This window comes from Monodon monoceros, unplaced genomic scaffold (genome assembly GCF_005190385.1).
Source record: "Monodon monoceros isolate NGI ecotype Baffin Bay Population unplaced genomic scaffold, NGI_Narwhal_1 Super_Scaffold_6, whole genome shotgun sequence".
NCBI classification, from domain to species: Eukaryota; Metazoa; Chordata; class Mammalia; order Artiodactyla; family Monodontidae; genus Monodon; species Monodon monoceros.
The window spans coordinates 6,619,856-6,642,752 of NW_021703783.1; the positions used below are offsets into that span (position 1 = coordinate 6,619,856).

General features: G+C 39.4%; 1 non-coding gene across 1 annotated transcript; it reads right to left on the minus strand.

Annotated features, from left to right (window-relative positions):
* Positions 1–6,104: 6,104 nt before the first annotated feature.
* Positions 6,105–6,211, minus strand: LOC114886297. Its single transcript, XR_003791303.1, has one exon. It is a non-coding gene; the product is annotated as a U6 spliceosomal RNA (small nuclear RNA).
* Between the last annotated feature and the right edge of the window lie 16,686 nt (positions 6,212–22,897).

Here is a 22,897-nt window from a genome sequence, read left to right on the forward strand (position 1 = left end):
AGAGAGGATTAGGACACAGGACAGAGCAAGCGTCCCCTTGAGTATTAAAAACAGAAACATAGGATATGAGGCAGGAGTAGAGTCCAGTTGTAGCCATTAGGCAAGAATGCAGGAAAGAGGGCACTTCCTTTGGTTTATTAAAATTTGCTGGTGCTGTTATACATGCACAAAATAGCAGGACTGCCAGTATGAGGGGGCTACAGAATAGGTTATCCAGAAGAGAAAGCAGACATTGCAGAAGTCTTTTTCCTTTCCGCAAAATCATAAGGTCTGGGAAATGGGTATCAAAATTGGAAAGAATTAGACTTCTTTTAAAATTAAGGAAAAATTACTCTAAAAATCAGATATTGAACATGAGGAAGGAAAACCTATTCCCAGGGACAAAGAGGAATACTAAATACTGAATCCTGATATCAAAAGAACAAAGAGAAGGAAACTAAGGCTTTTGTGAAAGGCAAGCTAATCTCGTCTGCTAACAGTCGCAAATGACTCATTCTTTACTCAGGTAATGTGCTGTACATTTCATTTACTCTCGTCCGCTACCTTGTGAAATAATTAATAAGTTCTTCATCTTGCAGATAAGAATACTGAGGCTTAAATAAGTTAAATGGTTTACCCAACATTGTTTATTATGTAGAAGAACAAGGATTGACACAGTGACATTTTTACTCCATGCCCATTTTCCTTTCCATTTAAGCATATCCTACTTCGGAGTTAGAAAACGCTTTGAACTCTTTATCAAGAGATCCCAGAAATCCTTAAGGGAAAGCAAATCATACAATGCCTTTCCATCATGAAGAACATAGTCCCAGAGGCCAGAAACTTGCACTTGGGATGAAGAAATTGGAAAGAAGGGAAAATTTGAACTTCAAGCAAAACTTAAATCCTTAATAAGGTGCCAGTACAAGTGGGCAAATATAACTTGGTGGGGTTCTGAGATATTTGTATCTTTTTTTATTGTTAATGTTCCCAGTGTAAAGATGTTGTCACTTATTTATGGTAAAACAAATCATTTCTCTTATTCTTTCTAGAAAAAAGAAAAGAGTAGTAAGTTAGGTGACAACCAAAATTATTCTTCCTGTTGAATTCCAAAAGTGGTATGTGAGCTATGTTCATTCTGGTAAAGTTGCTTTATATTTTGTCAGCATAGAGAGGAATGTTTTCATAAATGGATTCTTTTCGAAAGAGTGTAATGTTCTTCCCTTTCTGAAAGCAGCTGTTGCAAAAACCAGGAACATCACACCCAGTTACTTGCAGAAAACCTCAGCCTTTTATATCCATAAGAAGGGTACAAAATGTACACAGCACAGACTTTCCCCCTGTGTTTACTATTAAACACTTAAGTCCAAGATATTTACGAATTCACTCATAGGCATAGATCCAGAGGAAACAAGAGGACAAGTATGCAAATGTAAATATGCATAGTCATTTAGGATAGTGAAAGTTTTCAAATAAGCATATGTCTAAAAAGAGACAATTGTCAATAAAATTTAGAACATCCATTCAATGGAACTGCATGTAGCTGTTAAAAATAATAATTCACTTTCTATGTACTGACTGGGAAAATCCATACTATTTTATAAGTGAGAGAAGCAGGAATATTATGATACAATATGATAAAATTTTACAAATACCTGAAAATACTTGTATTTGTACACATACATCTATGCATATACTTAAAGCTCTGAAGTGATAAAACAAAAATTGAATTGTATTTAATTTATGACTGATCTATACTAAATATTTTATTTTTATATTAAAAGTATGAGTATTTTTTTCTTTTTTTGCGGTATGCGGGCCTCTCACTGTTGTGGCCTCTCCCGTTGTGGAGCACAGGCTCCGGATGTGCATGGCTCACGGGCCCAGCCGCTCTGTGGCATGTGGGATCTTCCCGGACCGAGGCACAAACCCGTGTCCCCTGCATCGGCAGGCGGACTCTCAACCACTGTGCCACCAGGGAAGCCCTAAATGAGTATTTTTTATAACATCATGTGGCTCCCTAACTACTATAACTTATTGATTTGATTACTTAGGAAATATTTACTGAACACCCGGTAGATGCTAGTATCTGGGATAGTTGGTATGAATTCATAGATGAACATGACACCATGAACACGAAAATCAGCAACTACAGCAGAGTCTGGCATAGGTTTTGATGGCAGTGTACACGGATACTATGAGAGCATGGATAAGTATCTCCTAACTCGACATAAAGGGGATCAAGAAAGCTCTGTCTTGGGCTAAATCTGTTACTGCATCAATAATCGTCATTCAGATAAGGGAGGAAATATTTCCATCACAGGTATAATTAGTGCAAAGACTTTGAAGCATGTGAAAATATGACACACTAAGGAACTTGGAAGTTGGATGAATAAAATATAGGTTATCTAAAGATATGAAAGGATTTACATTTGGAAGTTAAGGAGAAAAGGACAAGCAAGCAGTCTTGTCTTTGTATGGAAGATAATGGGGATTTAATGAAAGAGGTTAGTCAAGAGGGAAATATGGTTATATACGAAAGACAGAATGATCGCTCAGAAAGAGAACAAAGGACAATATTGAAAGCAGGCTGTGTATCCCAAGTGGGCACAAAATACCCACACATCTAAAGCTAACTTTCCTTTTAATACCCAAACATCTGTAATGTGAGACTTTCCCCTGTAATGCATCAAGGAATTCAGTCCCGGTGCCTAAAAGTTCTCAAACTTTTCAGTGGATGTTTACATCTTTTGATTACCTCTCAAACTACCTCTCCTCCTTACTTAGGATTACTTCTGTTCTCTTGTCCGTGTCTCTTCCTAATATTACTGCAGATAATTCTTAAATAAAGATTTAAAGAAATCATTAGGAAAACAAAACTGAAAATTGAGTTTCAGACAGTACTTTCCCTTGTGTCCATTAACCCTGCCCTGTCACAGGGCTTCTTCTAACATTCTGTCATGCTTCTGGAACTTGTTTCTACTCAAATCAGATGTCTCTCTCTAATATTACTTCTTTACCAGGTCCCAGGGCTTCAAAGAGTAAGAAAAATAAAAATAGTAATAATCCATCATAATTTAGCCAAATAATAATCTTGACACACATTGAGGATGATTATTTTGTTTTGTTTGTAGAGTTTTCCTACTAGTTTCAGCTACTTGTCTTTAGCTTCTATAATCAGAGGTCCATTCATGGGTTTGTCCAAACAAATGAGCCCCTAAAGATGACTTCTGCAATTCCTAGAATGTTGAAGTAACTAGAGATGGCTTTCAAATAAGTAATTTTTGCTGTATTTGCTACACAAGTAATTCAAGAAAGAAAGGTTAAGGATGACTTGAAACAGGTGTGCTGCACATTGAGAGGAGACTGTAGCTAACAGATATTAGAATAAAGAAGAAAATAGACTTGGTTATGGATGAGAGTGATAATGGAATGGTGTGGATGACTCCTAGGTTTTCTGCCAAGCAACTAGGTCAGAGAGGAAGAAATTTTGAGAGATTCGACATTGACTGCAATGGTCGGTACATGAAAATCATCCGAGTATGGATAAAAAGAAAGAAGAATCATTCATATAGATCATGACCTGTCAATCAGCTCAACTTATAAATACACAGAGGAACAAGTGCCTAGATAGTAACCACCAAAGGTCAGTGGGTAAAAAACAAACGAACAAAAAAATAATTTACTGTAATTATTGTGTGACAGCTTTTATGATCAAGATAAATGACATCTGTTATGTTGACCACCAGATCAAAAACTTGACTTAGATGCTAGGAAAAAATTGTTAGAGAACAAGTACGAACAGCCACTAAGAAATGTGCCAAAATGGACTGCTGTGCGACTCTGAATGGAGTATTTCTGGGGACCGATTCCAACTCAGATTCAAACTCAGCTCTAATTCTTTGAGCACAGCCAACTCCATAAAGAAAATAAAGAAGGCAATCTGAAATTGATATTCAAAGTTTTCAGCGCAACTTTTCTAACCAAAGTAATACCAGGCATTACAGGAGGTAAATAGGGAAAGTCCATGGGTTACCAATATGGCTTCTAGGTTTTCACTGTCAGATTTTTTTAACACATCTTTATTGGAGTATAATTGCTTCACAGTGCTATGTTAGTTTCTGTTGTACAACAAAGTGAATCAGCCATATGCATACATATATCCCCAAATGCCCTCTCTCCTGAGCCTCCCTCCCACCCTCACTTTCCCACCCCTCTAGGTCATTGCAAAGCACAGAGCTGATCTCCCTGTGCTATGTGGCTGCTTTCCCACTAGCTGTTTATTTTGCATTTGGTAGTGTGTATGTCGATGCTTCTCTCACTTCACCCCAGCTTCCCCCTCCCCACCCTGAGTCCTCAAGTCCATTCTCTATGTCTGCATAATTATTCCTACCCTGCCACTAGGTTCATCAGTACCATTTTTTTTTAGATTTCATATATATGCATTAGCATACGGTATTGGTTTTTCTCTTTCTGACTTACTTCGCTCTGTATGACAGACTCTAGGCCCATCCACCTCACTACAAATAACTCACTTTCATTTCTTTTTATGGCTGAGTAATATTCCATTGTACATATGTGCCACATCTTCTTTACCCATTCATCTGCCAACGGACATTTAGGTTGCTTCCATGTCCTGGCTATTGTAAGTACAACTGCAATGAACATTGTCGTACATGACTCTTTTTGAATTATGGTTTTCTCAGGGTATATGCCCAGTAGTGGGATTGCTGGGTCATATGGTAGTTTTGTTTTTAGTTTTTGAAGGAACCTCCATACTGTTTTCCATAGTGGTTGTATCAATTTACATTCCTACCAACAGTGCAGGAGGGTTACCTTTTCACCACACCCTCTCCAGCATTTATTGCCTAGATTTTTTGATAATGGCCATTCTGACCAGTGTGAGATGATATCTCATTGTAGTTTTGATTTTCATTTCTCTAATAATTAGTAATGTTGAGCAGATTTTCATATGCCTCTTGGCCATCTGTATGTCTTTTTTTTTTTTTGCAGTACGCAGGCCTCTCACCGCTGTGGTCTCTCCCGTTGCGGAGCACAGGCTCTGGATGCGCAGGCCCAGCGGCCATGGCCCACAGGCCCAGCCGCCCCACGGCATGTGGGATCCTCCCGGACCGGGTCACGAACCCGCGTCCCCTGCATCGGCAGGCAGACTCCCAACCACTGCGCCACCAGGGAAGCCCTGTTGTCTTCTTTGGTGAAATGTTTATTTAGGCCTTCTGCCCATTTTTTAATTGGATTGTTTGTTGTTTTGATATTGAGCTCCATGAGCTGTTTGTATATTTTGGAGATTAATCCTTTGTCAGTTCCTTCGTTGGCAAATATTTTCTCCCATTCTAAGCGTTGTCTTTTCATCTGGTTTATGGTTTCCTTCGTTGTGCAAAAGCTTTTAAGTTTCATTAGGTGCCATTTGTTTATTTTTGTTATTATTTTCATTACTCTAGGAGGTGGGTCAAAAAAGAGCTGTGGTTTATGTCAAAGAGTGTTTTTCCTATGTTTTCCTCTAAGAGTTTTATAGTGTCCGGTCTTACATTTAGGTCTTTAATCCATTTGGAGTTTATTTTTGTGTATGGTGTTAGGGAGTGTTCTAATTTCATTCTTTTACATGTAGCTGTCCAGTTTTCCCAGCACTACTTATTGAAGAGGCTGTCTTTTCTCCATTGTATGTTCTTGCCTCCTTTGTCATAAATTAGGTGACCATATGTGTGTGGGTTTATCTCTGGGCATTCTATCCTGTACCATTGATCTATATTTCTGTTTTTGTGCCAGTGCCATACTGTCTTGATTACTGTAGCTTTGTGTTATAGTTTGAAGTCAGGGAGCCTGATTCCACTACCTCCGTTTTTCATTCTCAAGATGGCTTTGGCTATTTGGGGTCTTTTGTGTTTCCATACAAATAGTAAAATTTTTTGTTCTAATTCTCTGAAGAATGCCATTGGTAGTTTGATAGGGATTGCATTGAATTTGTAGATTGCTTTGGGTAGTATAGTCATTTTCACAATATTGATTCTCCAATCCAAGGACATGGCATATTTCTCCATCTGTTTATGTCACCTTTGATATCTTTCATCAGTGTTTTATAGTTTTCTGAGTACAAGTCTTTCACCAAAAATATGGAATGCTTCATAAATTTGTGTGTCATCCTTGTGCAGGGGCCATGCTAATCGTCTCTGTTTCGTTCCAATTTTAGTATATGTTCTGCCAAAGCAAGCACTCACTGTCACAGTAAAGGTATTTGATGGAAACACCACCAACTTTCAGTTCTTCTGACAAAAATTCTTGGAGTCGTCCTTGTTTCCTCTCTTTCTCCCATATCTTATATCCAGTTCTTAGGGGAATCCTATTTGCATTACTTTAGAAATATATCTCCATCTGTTACAATGACCCTGGTCAGAGTCATCATTATCTGATGCCTAGAATCCTGCCTCAGCCTTCTAACTCTCTTTACCCCTCCCTAGTATCTATTCTAAACAAGATAACTAGAGGAAATCTTTTACAGTTTAAATCAGATCGTGTCATTCATTTACTTGAAATTCTCCAAAGGCTCTCTATCTCACTCAGAGTAAAAGTTGAACTACTTAAAGTGGTCTGCAGGGGGCTGACCAGCTCCCACCACCACCACTCCTTACTTCTCTGAATCTACTTCAATTCCTTCCCCACTCATTAATCTTCACCCATACTGGCCACCTTGCTATTCCTCAAGCACACCAAACATAGTCTTGTCTTGGGACCACTGTACTAGCTGTTTCCTTTGTCTTGAACATTAATTCCCTCACCCTCTTCAAATCACAACTCAGACAGCTTCTCAGCGAGTTTTTCCCATAATTATTAAAAAAATAATTTTCCATCCTTATATTTCCACTGCTGGATTCACTTTGCTTTTAATCTATATAACTTTCACTTTCTAACATACAGTATAATTTACTTACTTATTTGGCATTTTTTCTCCTGGCTGTCAGTATTTCCCTTCCCCCACTTGCCACATCTGAATATATGCTCCATAATGAGGAGAGAATTTGTTCTCTGATATATTCCTGGCACTTAGAAAGCTACTTGAGTGGAAGGAGGGATAAATTAGGAGTTTGGGATTAACAGATATAGATTACTATATATAAAATAGATAAACAAGGACCTACTGTATAGCACAAAAAACTATATTCAATATCTTGTAATAACCTATAATGGAAAAGAATCTGAAAACAGGGCTTCCCTGGTGGTGCAGTGGTTGGGAGTCCACCTGCCAATGCAGGGGACACGGGTTCGTGCCCCAGTCCGGGAAGATACCACATGCCGTGGAGCGGCTAGGCCCATGAGCCATGGCCACTGAGCCTGCGCGTCCGGAGCCTGTGCTCCGCAACGGGAGAGGCCACAACAGTGAGAGACCCGAGTACCAAAAAAAAAAAGAATCTGAAAACAAATGTATATATATAAGTGAATCACTTTGCTGTACACCTTAAACTAACACAGAATTGTAAATCAACTACACTTCAACAAAGAAAAAAGAAAACTGTTTGGTACATTTTCTGAGTAGACTAATGAGATTCAATTATAACTTTTCTTAATAGGTTAGTGCCAAATATTCTAATTAGTATCGTTCATAACAGTCTGCCCAGTATACAAAACAACTGATGCTGTTCATTGTTATTATCACTTGGTTGGGAGTGATGGGGAGATCCATGTAACATTGCACCTTACTTCACTTTTGGAACATTATCAATTAATTAATTAACTTTGATAGGTAAGAAGTGGATTTATTTAGAGAGACACACATTCCATAGACAGAATGCAGTCCGTCTCAAAAGGTAAGAGAGGCCCTGGGAGAAGCACACTCCACAGAGTATGGACCATCTCAGAAGGCGAGAGGCCCTGAAATATGTGGTGGTTAGTTTTTATGGGCTGGATAATTTCATAGGCTAATAAGTTGGAGGAATAGTCCAACTGTTTTGGAGAAGGGGTCAAGATTTCCAGGAATTGGGCCACTGCCCACTTTTTGGCCTTTTATGGTCAGCCTTGGAAACATCACAGCGCTGGTGGGTGTGAACGTCATTATTTTAATTTTATTATTAGTAATATCCCTTGGAACCTTCTTCCAAAAATATTTATCTAGAGACATCGTCACTAGTCGAGACATTTTAGGCCCTGCACCCTTACGTTCTCTACATAGTTAACAAACATTTCACTAATGGATAAAATATGAATTCAATGAAGAGTTGTTTCTATAAGAGTGAATCATCTCGGAAAAGCGAGTGACTAAAAAGATGTTATTGGATTAAATGTGAATAGAAATTGAAAAAGATCAGCAAAAAACCTAAAAATCTATACAGACCCTACATACAGATTGCTTGAAAAATGTGTTTAAGCTCTGACTCTATTTGAAAGAATCTAAAACTGGTTATCTTAGACTCTATAGATGTAAGATTATTCCAGAATAAGGAGGCAGAACTACAGTCAGTGAAACAAATAAAAAAGGAATAGCTTTGGCCCGATATCAAAAAATTGGAGAATGAATGTACATTTACATGTTATCAACTGGGTATATATATTCTCACATATTTTATTTTCTCAGTCATCTGAAAGTGAAGTAGAAAACATACTGTTCATTTTCTCCTAAATATCTCCATAAAACAGAGAAGTATTTCCTGTTTTGTGTGTGTGTGTGTGTTTTCTAAAAATAATAACATTCTCTTTCACAACCACAGTACAACTGTGAAAATCAGGAGAAATGTACAAAATCAGGAGATTAACAGGGGTACAGTTCTCTGTACAAACCTTAATCTTATTTTGCTAATTTTCTCAATAATGTCTTCTGCAGCAAAAGAAAATCCCAGACCAGGTGTTGCTTTGATCACTTGGTTAAGTGATGTCTCCCAGGTTTCTCCACTGTGTACTTAAGTAATTTGTGAAAAGATGCTTGGAGAATATGTAAATATTCTCTTCACCCACTCTACTACCACCGGGTCTATTATGCAATGTCATTTTATTTAGTTGCCATGTCTGTTTAGTCCCCTTTAATCTGAAGTAGTTCTGCCGTCTTTATTTGTCTTTGAGTATATTATTTTTTTCTTATTAGTTGTCTATTTTATACATATTTGTGTATGCATGTCAATCCCAATCTCCCAGTTCATCCCACCACCACCACCCCCCACCCCCGCTTTCCCCCCTTGGCGTCCATACATTTGTTCTCTACATCTGTGTCTCTATTTCTGCCTTGCAAACCGGTTCATCTGTTCCATTTTTCTAGATTCCACATATATGTGTTAATATACGATATTTGTTTTTCTCTTTCTGACTTACTTCACTCTGTATGACAATCTCTAGGTCCATCCATGTCTCTACAAATGACCCAATTTCATTCCTTTTAATGGCTGAGAAATATTCCATTGTATATATGTAGTACCACATCTTCTTTATCCACTGTCTTTCAATGGGCATTTAGGTTGCTTCCATGACCTGGTTATTGTAAATAGTACTGCAATGAACATTCAGGTACATGTGTCTTTTTTTTTTGCGGTACACGGGCCTGTCACTGTTGTGGCCTCTCCCGTTGCAGAGCACAGGCTCCGGACGTGCAGGCTCAGCGGCCATGGCTCACGGGCCCAGCCGCTCCGTGGCATGTGGGATCTTCCCAGACCGGGTCACGAACCCGTGTCCCCTGCATCGGCAGGTGGACTCTCAACCACTGCGCCACCAGGGAAGCCCTGTTAAACATTTCTTGAATCTTCTCGATCTTTGCCTCCATTCTTTTTCTGAGATCCTGGATCATCTTCACTATCATTATTCTGAATTCTTTTTCTGGAAGCTTGCCTATCTCCACTTCATTTAGTTGTTTTTCTGGGGTTTTATCATGTTCCTTCATCTGGTACATAGTCCTCTGCCTTTTCATTTTGTCTATCTTTCTGTGAACGTGCTTTTCGTTCCACAGGCTGCAGGATTGTAGTTCTTCTTGTTTCTGCTGTCTGCCCTGTGGTGGATGAGGCTATCTAAGAGGCTTGTGCAAGCTTCCTGATGGGACGGACTGGTGGTGGGTAGAGTTGGGTGTTGCTCTGGTGGGCAGAGCTCAGTAAAACTTTAATCCCCTTGTCTGCTGATGGGTGGAGCTGAGTTCCCTCCCTGTGGGTTGTCTGGCCTGAGGTGACCCAGAACTGGAGGCTACAGGCTCTTTGGTGGGACTAATGGTGGACTCCGGGAGGGCCCATACCAAGGAACACTTCCCAGAACCTCTGCTGCCTGTGTCCTTGTCCCCATGGTGAGCCACAGCCACCCCCCACCTCTGCAGGAGACCCTCCAACATTAGCAGGTAGGTCTGGTTCAGGCTCCCATGGGGTCACTTCTCCTTCCCCCTGGGTCCTGATGCCTGTGTGTGCCCTGCAAGAGTAGACTCCTTGTTTCCCCCAGTCCTGCTGAAGTCTTGCAATCAAATCCCGCCAGCCTTCAAAGTCACACTCTCTGGGAATTCCTCCTCCCGTTGCTAGACCCCCAGGTTGGGAAGTCCGACGTGAGGCTCAGAACCTTCACTCCAGTGGGTGGACTTCTGTGTTGTAATTGTTTTCCAGTTTGTGAGTCACCCACCCAGTGGTTACGGGGTTTGATTTTATTGTGATTGTGCCCCTCCTACTCACTCACCGTGGCCTCTCTCCTGTCTTTGGATGTGAGGTACCCCCTTTGGTGAGTTCCAGTGTCCTCCTGTCGATGATTGTTCAGCAGTTAGTTGTGATTCCGGTGCTCTCGCAAGAGGGAGTGAGCGCACGTCCTTCTACTCCGCCATCGTGAACCAATCTCCTGTGAGTATATTACTTTTGAAGAATGTGTCTGGCAGTTACTTTGTAAAAGTTTTTCTGATTTTATAATAATTAACATTCAATTATGATACATGCCATCATTTTTTAAAGTACAATGCACTTAATTAAGAGGCTTTTCTGATAAAATTGTACATTTATGTTTAATAATTATTTACCAACAATTCATTGTGATTATGATTATTTTATTTTGATTGTGCACTAATAGAAATGTTAATAACAACAAATCTAGAAGAATTAGAGTTAGGCATTTAAAAAATTCTTCTCAATGTATTATATCAGAGACAAAGAATGTCAATTAGTTCCACCATTGATAAGGCTAACTTTGATCCTCTGGTTAAAGCTTCAGTGTATTCTAGGACTGAGTAAATACGCTGGGAGACAGATTTCTCACTATGAGAGAAGAGAGTTAAAAGTATGGAAGAGAGCCATTAAAGTGAACCCTGGGATATTGAATTGGATTTGGAAGTATCAGTATGAATTCATAGATTTTAATAGACAGATAAATAGAGACATGGAGATATAGATAGATGTGTGTGTGTGTGTGTGTGTGTGTGTAAGTGGCTCTGACTGATTTGAGAACCTAAAAGCAATGACACCCCAGAAGCAGTAAACTCATTTAGTGCTGAGATACTAGTTTCTAAATACCATCTACAAAAAGAACGAGGATTCCTTAGATAAATGGCTGATTCCAGCCTGGAAGAGAAAAGCCTATATTTTTTTTCTTTCATTTCCATTTAAAATTTTATTTTACCTCAATTTTTAATTCTAAATAAAAATTCTGGGGGCTTCCCTGGTGGCGCAGTGGTTGAGAGTCTGCCTGCCGATGCAGGGGACACAGGTTCGTGCCCCGGTCCAGGAGGATCCCACGTGCCACGGAGCGGCTAGGCCCATGAGCCACGGCCACTGAGCCTGTGCGTCCGGAGCCTGTGCTCCACAACAGGAGAGGCCACAGCAGTGAGAGGCCCACGTATTGAAAAAAAAAAAAAAATCTTCTGCATTTAGTTGTGATTACATTTTTTTAACACAGAAACAATCAAAACAACATAATTGTACTGAAATGTCGGTGTATAATTATTAAACATTAAAATACAAATTTATTGGAAAAGCTTCTCTTACTGAAATAAATTCGTTTGAAAAATTGTAGCATGTAACACATATATATTGAATCTAAAGAAAAAAAAGGTCATGAAGAACTTAGGGGCAGGACAGCAATAAAGATGCAGACCTACTAGAGAATGGACTTGAGGACATGGGGAGAGGGAAGGGTAAGCTGGGACAAAGTGAGAGAGTGGCATGTACATATATACACTAAGAAACGTAAAACCGATAGCTAGTGGGAAGCAGCCGCATAGCACAGGGAGATCAGCTCAGTGCTTCGTGACCACCTAGAGGGGTGGGATAGGGAGGGCGGGAGGGAGGGAGATGCAAGAGGGAAGAGATATGGTGACATATGTATATGTATAGCTGATTCACTTTGTTATAAAGCAGAAACTAACACACCATTGTAAAACAATTATACTCCAATAAAGATGTTAAAAAAATTGTAGCATGTATTTATAAATTATAAATGCTATTTATTACCATAATCTGTAGAATTCAGCATGAATTCCATCTTAATTTTTTATAGATAAAGATGCTGAGAGGAGGAGCTTCAAATGGCGGAAGAGTAAGAGGCAGAGATCACCTTCCTCCCCACAAATACATCAGAAATACATCTACAGGTGGAACAACTCCTACAGAACACCTACTGAACACTGGCAGAAGACCTCAGACCTCCCAAAAGGCAAGAAACTCCCCACGTACCTGGGTAGGGCAAAAAAAAATTGAAAAAACAGAGACAAAAGAATTAGGACAGGACCCGCACCAGTGGGAGGGAGCTGTGAAGGAAGAAAGGTTTCCACACACTAGGAAGGCCCTTTGTGGGTGGAGACTGTGAGTGGTGGAGGGGGGAAGCTTTGGAGCCACAGAGAAGAGCGCAGCAACAGGGGTACAGAGGGCAAAGCGGAGAGATTCCCGCACAGAGGATCGGTGCTGCCCAGCACTCACCAGCCCGAGAGGCTTGTCTGCTCACCCGCTGGGACAGATGGGGGCTGGGAGCTGAGGCCCCGGCTTTGGTCAGTTCCCAGGGAAAGGACTAGGGTTGGCTGCATGAACACAGCCTGAAGGGGGCTAGTGCACCACAGCTAGCCAAGAGGGAGTCCAGGAAAAAGTATGGAGCTGCTGAAGAGGCAAGAGACTTCTTCTTGGGCTTTCCTGGTGGCTAAGTGGTTAAGAATCCACCTGCCAACGCAGGGGACATGGGTTTGAGCCCTGGTCTGGGAAGATCCCACATGATGTGGAGCAATTAAGCCTGTGCGCCACAACTACAGAGCCTGCACTCTAGAGCCCACGAGCCACAATTACTGAGCCCACGTGCCACAACTACTGAAGCCCGTGCTCCTAGACCCTGTGCTCTGCAATAAGAGAAGCCACCGCTATGAGAAGCCCGCACACCACAACGAAGAGTAGCCCCTGCTCGCCGCAACTAGAGAAAGCTCACGCACAGCAAAGAAGACGCAACGCAGCCAAAAATAAAATAAAAAATAAAAAATAAATAAATTTTAAAAAAGAGAGAGAGAGAGAAAGACTTCTTCTTGCCTCTTTGTTTCCTGGTGCACAAGGAGAGGGGATTAAGAGAGCTGCTTAAAGGAACTCAAGATACGGGTGCGAGACGCGGCTAACAGCGCAGACCCCAGAGACGGGCATGAGACACTAAGGCTGCTGCTGCTGCCACCAAGAAGCCTGTGTGCGAGCACAGGTCACTATCCACACCCACCTTCCGGGGAGCCTGTGCAGCCCGCCACTGCCAGGGTCCCGTGATCCAGGGACAACTTCCCTGGGAGAATGCACGCCGTGCCTCAGGGTGGTGCAACGTCACACCGGCCTCTGCCACCGCAGGCTCACTCCGCATTCCGTACCCCTCCCACCCACCCCCAGACTGAGTGAGCCAGAGCCCCCGAATCAGCTGCTCCTTTAACCCCGTCCTGTCTGAGCAAACAAAAGACGCCCTCAGGCGACCGACACACACAGGTGGGTCCAAATCCAAAGCTGAACCCTGGGAGCTGTGCGAACAAAGAAGAGAAAGGGAAATTTCTCCCAGCAGCTTCAGGAGCACAGGATTAAATCTCCACAATCAACTTGATGTACCTGCATCTGTGGAATACCTGAATAGACAACAAATGATCCCAAATTTAGGAGGTGGACTTTGGGAGCAACGATAAATATATATTTTTCCCTCTTTCTCTTTTTGTGAGTGTGTATGTGTATGCTTCTGTGTGTGATTTTGTCTGTATAGCTTTGCTTTTACCATTTGTCTTAAGGTTCTGTCTGCCCTTTTTTTCTTTTTTAAAAATTTTTTCTCAATAATTATTTTTTAATAACTTTATTTTATTTTACTTTATTTTATTTTATCTTATCTCCTTCTTTCTTTCTTTCTTTTTTCTCTCTCTTTTATTCTGAGCTGTGTGGAGGACAGGCTCTTGGTGCTCCAGCCAGGCATCAGGGCTGTGCCACTGAGATGAGAGAACCAAGTTCAAGACACTGGACCACAAGAGACCTCCCAGCTCCACGTAATATCAAATGGTGAAAATCTCCCAGAGATCTCCATCTCAATGCCAAGACCCAGCACCATTCAACGACCAGTAAGTTACAGTGCTGGACACCCTATGCCAAACAACTAGCAAGACAGGAACACAACCCCAACCATTAGCAGAGAGGCTGCCTAAAATCATAATAAGGCCACAGACACCCCAAAACACACCACCAGACGTGGACTTACCCACCAGAAAGACAAAATCCAGCCAAATCCACCAGAACACAGGCACTAGTCCCCTCACCAGGAAGCCTACACAACCCACTGAACCAACCTTAGCCACTGGGGACAGACACCAAAAACAATGGAAACTACGAACCTGCAGCCTGTGAAAAGGAGACCCCAAACACAGTAAGTTAAGCAAAATGAGAAGACAGAGAAATGCACAGCAGAGGAAGGAGAAAGGCAAAAACCCACCAGACCTAACAAATGAAGAGGAAATAGGCAGTCTATTTGAAAAAGAATGATAGTAAATATGATCCAAGATCTTGGAAATAGAATGGAGAAAATACAAGAAAAGTTTAACAAGGACATAGAAGAACTAAAGAGCAAACAAACAGTGATGAACAACCAATAAATGAAATTTAAAATTCTCTAGAAGGAATCAATAGCAGAAAAAGTGAGGCAGAAGAACGGATAAGTGACCTGGAAGATAAAATAGTGGAAATAACTACTGCAGAGCAGAATAAAGAAAAAAGAATGAAAAGAATTGAGGACACTCTAAGAGACCTCTGGGACAAAATTAAACACAACAACATTCGAATTATAGGGGTCCTAGAAGAAGAAGAGAAAAAGAAAGGGACTGAGAAAATATTTGAAGAGATTATAGTTGAAAACTTCCCTAATATAGGAAAGGAAATAGTCAATCAACTACAGGAAGCACAGAGAGTCCCATACAGGATAAATCCAAGGAGAAAAACGCCAAGACACATATTAATCAAACTATCAAAAATTAAATACAAAGAAAAAATACTAAAAGCAGCAAGGGAAAAACAACAAATAACATACAAGGGAATCCCTATAAGGTTAACAGGTGATCTTTCAGCAGAAACCCTGCAAGCCAGAAGGGAGTGGCAGGACATATTTAAAGTGATGAAAGGGTAAAACCTACAACCAAGTTTACTCTACCCAGCAAGGATCCCATTCAGATTCAACGGAGAAATTAAAACTTTTACAGAAAAGCAAAAGCCAAGAGAATTCAGCACCACCAAACCAGCTTTACAACAAATGCTAAGGAAACTTCTCTAGGCAGGAAACACAAGAGGAGGAAAAGACCTATAATACCAAACCCAAATCAATTAAGAAAATGGTAATAGAAATGTACATATTGATAACTATCTTAAATGTAAATGGATTAAATGCTCCAACCAAAAGACATAGATTGCCTGAATGGATATAAAAACAAGACTTGTATATATGCTGTGTACAAAAGACCCACTTCAGACCTAGGGACACAAACAGACTAAAAGTGAGGGGATGGAAAAAGATATTCCATGCAAATGGAAATCAGAAGAAAGCTGGAGTAGCAATTCTCATATCAGACAAAATAGACTTTAAAACCAAGACTATTACAAGAGACAAAGAAGGACGTGACATAATGATCAAGGGATCAATCCAAGAAGAAGATATAACAATTGTAAATATTTATGCACCCAACATAGGAGCACCTCATTACATAAGGCAAACACTAACAGCCATAAAAGGAGAAATCGACAGTAACACAATCACAGTAGGGGACTTTAACACCCCACTTTCACCAATGGACAGATCATCCAAAATGAAAATAAACAAGGAAACACAAGCTTTAAATGATACATTAAACAAGATGGACTTAATTGATATTGATAGGACATTCCATCCAAAAACAACAGAGTACACTTTCTTCTCAAGTGCTCATGGAACATTCTCCAGGATAGATCATACCTTGGGTCACAAATCAAGCCTTGGTAAATTTAAGAAAATTGAAATCATATCAAGTATCTTTTTCGAGCACATGCTATGAGAGTAGAGATCAATTACAGGAAACAGTCTGTAAGAAATACAAACACATGGAGGCTAAACAACACACTACTTAATAACCAAGAGATCACTGAAGAAATCAAAGAGGAAATCAAAAAATACCTAGAAACAAATGACAATGAAAACATGACAACCCAAAACCTATGGAATGCAGCAAAAGCAGTTCTAAGAAGAAAGTTTATAGCAATACAATCCTACCTTAAGAAACAAGAAACATCTCAAATAAACAACCTAAACTTACACCTAAAGCAATTAGAGAAAGAAGAACAAAAAACCCCCAAAGTTAGCAGAAGGAAAGAAATCACAAAGGTCAGATCAGAAATAAATGAAAAAGAAATGACGGAAATGATAGCAAAGATCAATAAAACTAAAAGCTGGTTCTTTGAGAAGATAAAAAAATTGATGAACCATTAGCCAGACTATAAAGAAAAAAAGGGAAAAGACTCAAATCAATAGAATTAGAAATGAAAAAGAAGTAACAACTGGCACTGCAGAAATACAAAGGATCATGAGAGATTACTACAAGCAACTATAGGCCAATAAAGTGGACAATCTGGAAGAAATGGACAAATTCTTAGAAATACACAACCTTCCAAGACTGAACGAGGAAGAAATAGAAAATATGAACAGACCAATCACAAGCACTGAAATTGAAACTGTGATTAAAAATCTTCCAACAAACAAAAGCCCAGGACCAGATGGCTTCACAAGTGAATTCTATCAAACATTTAGAGAAGAGCTAACACCTATCCTTCTCAAACTCTCCCAAAATATAGCAGAGGTAGGAACACTCCCAAACTCATTCTACGAGGCCACCATCACCCTGATACCAAAACCAGACAAGGATGTCACAAAGAAAGGAAACTACAGGCCAGTATCACTGATGAACATAGATGCAAAAATCCTCAACGAAATACTAGCAAACAGAATCCAACAGCACATTAAAAGGATCATACACCATGATCAAGTGGGGTTTATCCAAGGAATGCAAGGATTCTTCAGTATACGCAAATCAATCATCGTGATACACCATATTAACAAATTGAAGGAGAAAAACCATATGATCATCTCAATAGATGCAAAGAAAGCTTTTGACAAAATTCAACACCCATTTATGATAAAAACCCTCCAGAAAGTAGGTAAAGAGGGAACTTACCTCAACATAATAAAGGCCATATATGACAAACCCACAGCCAACATCGTCCTCAAGGGTGAAAAACTGAAACCATTTCCACTAAGATCAGGAACAAGACAAGGTTGCCCACTCTCACCACTATTATTCAACATAGTTTTGGACGTTTTAGCCACAGCAATCAGAGAAGAAAAAGAAATAAAAGGAATCCAAAACAGAAAAGAATAAGTGAAGCTGTCACTGTTTGAAGATGACATGATACTATACATAGAGAATCCTAGAGATGCTACCAGAAAAGTACTAGAGCTAATCAATGAATTTGGTAAAGTAGCAGTATGCAAAATCAATGCACAGAAGTCTCTTGTATTCCTATACACTAATGATGAAAAATCTGGAAGTGAAATTAAGAAAACACTCCCATTTACCATTGCAACAAACGGAATAAAAGACCTAGGAATAAACCTACCTAAGGAGACAAAAGACCTGTATGCAGAATATTATAAGACACTGATGAAAGAAATTAAAGATGATACAATTAGATGGAGAGATATACCATGTTCTTGTATTGGAAGAATAAACATTGTGAAAATGATTATACTACCCAAAGCAATCTACAGATTCAGTGCAATCCCTATCAAACTACCACTGGCATTTTTCACAGAATTAGAACATAAAATTTCACAATTTGTATGGAAACACAAAAGACCCCGAATAGCCAAAGCAATCTTGAGAAAGAAAAACGGAGCTGGAGGAATCAGGGTCCCTGACTTCTGACTATACTGCAAAGCTACAGTAATCAAGACACTCTGGTACCGGCACAGAAACAGAAATATAGATCAATGGAACAGGATAGAAAGCCCAGAGATAAACCCACGCACATATGGTCACCTTATCTTTGAGAAAGGAGGCAAGAATATACAATGGAGAAAAGACAACCTCTTCAATAAGTGGTGCTGGGAAAACTGGACAGCTACATGTAAAAGAATGAAATTAGAACACTCCCTAACACCATACACAAAAATAAACTCAAAATGGATTAAAGACCTAAATGTAAGGCCAGATACCATCAAACTCTTAGAGGAAAACATAGGCAGAACATTGTATGACATAAATCACAGCAAGATCCTGTTTGACCCACCTCCTAGAGAAATGGAAATTAAAAAAAATAAACAAATGGGACCTAATGAGCCTTAAAAGCTTTTGCACAGCAAAGGAAACCATAAACAAGATGGAAAGACAACCCTCAGAATGGGAGAAAATATTTGCAAATGAAGCAACTGACAAAGGATTAATCTCCAAAATTTACAAGCAGCTCATGCAGCTCAATATCAAAAGAACAAACAACCCAATCCAAAAATGGGCAGAAGACCTAAACAGACATTTCTCCAAAGAAGATATACAGATTGCCAGCAGACACATGAAAGAATGCTCAACATCATTAATCATTAGAGAAATGCAAATCAAAACTACAATGAGGTATCACCTCACCACCGTCAGAATGGCCATCATCAAAAACTCTACAAACAATAAATGCTGGAGAGGGTGTGGAGAAAAGGGATCCCTCTTGCACTGTTGGTGGGAATGTAAATGGAGGACACTATGGAGGTTCCTTAAAAAACTAAAAATAGAACTACCATACGACCCAGCAATCCCGTTACTGGGCATATATCCTGAGAAAAGCATAATTCAAAAAGAGTCATGTATCAAAATGTTCATTGCAGTTCTATTTACAGTAGTCAGGACATGGAAGCAACCTAAGTGTCCATCAAAAGATGAATGGATAAAGAATATGTGGCACATATATGCAATGGAATATTACTCAGCCATAAAAAGGAACAAAACTGAGTTATTTGTAATGAGGTGGATGGACCAAGAGACTGTCATACAGAGTGAAGTAAGTCAGAAAGAGAAAAACAAATACCTTATGCTAACACATATATATGGAATCTAAAAAAAAAAAATGGTCATGAAGAACCTATGGGCAAGACGGGAATAAAGATGCAGACCTACTAGAGAATGGACTTGAGGATACGGGGAGGGAGAAGGGTAAGCTGGGACAAAGTGAGAGAGTGGCATGTACATATATACACTACCAAATGTAAAAATGATAGCTAGTGGGAAGCAGCCGCATAGCACAGGGAGATCAGCTCGGTGCTTTGTGACCACCTAGAGGGGTGGGATAGGGAGTATGTGTCGGAAGGAGATGCAACAGTGAAGAAATATGAGGACATATGTATATGTATAGCTGATTCACTTTGTTGTGGGGCAGAAGCTAGCACACCATTGTAAAACAATTATACTCCAATAAAGATGTTAAAAAAAATGCTGAGAAATCTTATTCAGATAAATAATGGAAATAGAAATGGAGAAAGTTTTGTTATAGCAATGCCATTTGATTTGTTGAACTCCTTTTAAGGTATATTTCAAAAATCATGTAATGAAATGATACATGCACCCCAATGTTCATTGCAGCACTATTTACAATAGCCAGGACATGGAAGCAACCTAAATGTCCATCTACAGAGGAATGGATAAAGATGTGGTACATATATGGTACAAATGAACTTATTTACAAAACAGAAATAGAGTCACAGATTTAGAAAACAAACTTATTGTGATGAGAGGGGGAAGCGGGGGGCAGGGGGGAGGGATAAATTGGGAGATTGGGATTGACATATACACAATACTATATATATAATAAATAACTAATAAGAACCTATTGTATAAGCCAGGGAACTCAATTCGCTGTAATGACCTATATGGGAAAAGAATCTAGAAAAGTGTGGATATATGTATACGTATAACTGATTCACTTTGCTGTACAGCAAAAACTAATACAACATTGTTAATCAACTATACTCCAATAAAAAAAATCATGTAATGAAATATGATTAATAATTATTACTAATGATGACTCAGTCAACCATTCTAACAGATACTCCTTCAATTTTGTAACCAAGCAGGACCCTACGAGACCTTCCCAGAATAGACCCCGACCCATGTCCTCTGCCTGTTTTTTGTCTATAGAAAAACTTTAGTGAAAGAATAAATTTAATCAGAGAAGTGAGAAAATGCAGAAAGGAAAACAGTCAAGCAAGACAAAATAAAAATACTTCAGCCATTCAAAAAAGTCAAGGGCTTTTAGTTCTTCCAAGGACTATAGATAACATTCTGAGCCGTGTCCTTTGAGCTGTTTTGCAGATACTGAAACCCCCACCAGGTGGAAGAAGTTAACTGCATGCTTCCCAGAAGCACCTATAGCTATGAGTCTATGACTAAGGAGAAAAATGATTTAATACTGTGTGGCCACAATATTCTTTAGACTCTGGAGAAAACTGGTTAAGATGAAACTCTCTTGAAATTCCAAAACTTGTTCTCTTGGCATGTGCAGTTAGAGAAAGCTGGCATGATAAAATTTTTTTTTTCAGAACACTGACACTGAGAGGACAAAAATATTCTTAGGAGAAAACTTGAAGTTAACTCTTATCACGTCCTTGAAATATAAACACAGCCCACATTGATGGAGACAACCACCTTGGTTCAATTAGTAGAACCTAAACTGAGAAAAAAAAAGAAGACATGAGGCATATATAATGGCCAACAGCTCCTGTTATGTATAAAGTTAAAATCCAAATATAGAATAATTCAAAAGGCAGGGGGAGGACATGAATGGGGGTCTATTCTAGGAAGGCCTCATAGGGTCCTGCTCTGTTACAATTTTACTAAAAGCAAAGAAATGGAAACATTCTTTCAAATGTAGTTGTCACCTACAAGTAGAGAAATTCTCTTTTAAACCTGAACCAGTATTTCATGTTATATTAATTGACACACTGGAGTTTACTACACTCCAGGAAAGTGCACCTTGATCAAACTGAGAGGAAAGAAAGATATATTTCTTTCTTTTGTGAGGTAGAGAAAGGCAGTTGTGATGGGGAATTTGGAAGGGAGAAATTTTAGCAAAGTTCATATGAAATTGAAGATCTGGGCAATGATTCCCTTTAAGCTCTCTTTGCCAGCACGACCTTTGGAAATACCACCAAAGATACAGGTACTCAAGTCTGAAAACTGCTGAACTAGATCATAGGTAAGGTCCTTTTCGCATTCTAATATTTCATGAAATATAAACTTCAGGAGGGACTCTCCCAGTGGCCCAGTGGTTAAGACTCTGCGCTTCTACTGCAGGGGGGCATGGGTTCGATACCTGGTCGGGGAACTAAGATTCCACATGCTGCATGGCCAAAAATAATTAATTAATTAATTTTTTAAAATAAATAAATAAATAAACTTCAGGAAATTTGCAAGAGAGCAACTTTTTCCAACCACTGGTTTGAAAAACACGGGTTTGTTACAGTAGTAAAAAATATTTATATCAGTAAATGAGGTAACAGGATATTTCAATTACTGTCGTTGAAAAAGTTAGTAAAAATTATAAAAATATTTTACACTTTAAGGGGAACAGTTTGGGAGCCTTCAAGTGGGTATAGGTAGCAGTGAGATTGGATCAAAGGTAATGTGATGAAGTGGATCTGGAACATAGTTGACAAGGATGTTAAAAGTTGCTTATTATTGTTGAAAAAACAAACAACCCAATCAAAAATGAGCAGAAGATCTAAGTAGACAATTCTCCAAAGAAGACATACAGATGGCCAAAAAGCACATGAAAAGATGCTCAACATCACTAATCATTAGAGAAATGCAAATCAAAACTACAATGAGGTATCACCTCACACCGGCCAGAATGGCCATCATCAAAAAGTCTACAAACAGTAAATGCTGGAGAGGGTGTGGAGAAAACTGAACCCTCCCACATTGTTGGTGGGACTGTCAATTGGTAAAACCACTATGGAGAATAGTATGGAGGTTCCTTAAAAAACTAAAAATAGAACTACCATATGATCTGGCAATCCCACTCCTGGGCATATATTCGGAGAAAACCATAATCCTAAAGGATACATGCATGCCAATGTTCATTGCAGCACTATTTACAATAGCCAAGACATGGAAGCATCCTAAATGTTCATTGTCAGAGGAATGGATAATGTGGTACATATATACAATGGAATATTACTCAGCCATAGAAAAAGAATGAAATAATGCCCTTTGCAGCAACATGGATGGACCTAGAGATTCTCATACTAAGTGAAAATAGTCAGACAGAGAAAGACAAATATATGATATCACTTATATGTAGAATCTAATTTTTAAAAAGAGATACAAATGAACTTATTTATAAAACAGAAACAGACTTACAGGTATCCAAAACAAACTTATGGTTACCAAAGGGGAAACGGGGCATGGGGGGATAATTCAGGCACTTGG